Source organism: Bufo gargarizans, chromosome 3, assembly GCF_014858855.1.
Source record: "Bufo gargarizans isolate SCDJY-AF-19 chromosome 3, ASM1485885v1, whole genome shotgun sequence".
Classification (NCBI taxonomy): domain Eukaryota; kingdom Metazoa; phylum Chordata; class Amphibia; order Anura; family Bufonidae; genus Bufo; species Bufo gargarizans.
In genome coordinates this window covers 568,007,908-568,008,497 of record NC_058082.1, presented here as the reverse complement: position 1 = coordinate 568,008,497, position 590 = coordinate 568,007,908, and positions in this window count along the sequence as shown.

Genomic DNA, 590 nt, shown 5'->3' with positions numbered 1-590 from the left:
CCTCTTCTTCCACCTGCTCATCCAGTCAGCCACACACCTTCACCACCAACTTCAGCACAGCCCGGGGTAAACGTCAGCAGGCCATTCTGAAACTCATATGTTTGGGGGACAGGCCCCACACCGCACAGGAGTTGTGGCGGGGTATTGAACAACAGACCGACGAGTGGTTGCTGCCGGTGAGCCTCAAGCCCGGCCTGGTGGTGTGTGATAATGGGCGAAATCTCGTTGCAGCTCTGGGACTAGCCGGTTTGACGCACATCCCTTGCTTGGCGCATGTGCTGAATTTGGTGGTGCAGAAGTTCATTCACAACTACCCCGACATGTCAGAGCTGCTGCATAAAGTGCGGGCCGTCTGTTCGCGCTTCCGGCGTTCACATCCTGCCGCTGCTCGCCTGTCTGCGCTACAGCGTAACTTCGGCCTTCCCGCTCACCGCCTCATATGCGACGTGCCCACCAGGTGGAACTCCACCTTGCACATGCTGGACAGACTGTGCGAGCAGCAGCAGGCCATAGTGGAGTTTCAGCTGCAGCACGCACGGGTCAGTCGCACTACAGAACAGCACCACTTCACCACCAATGACTGGGCCTCC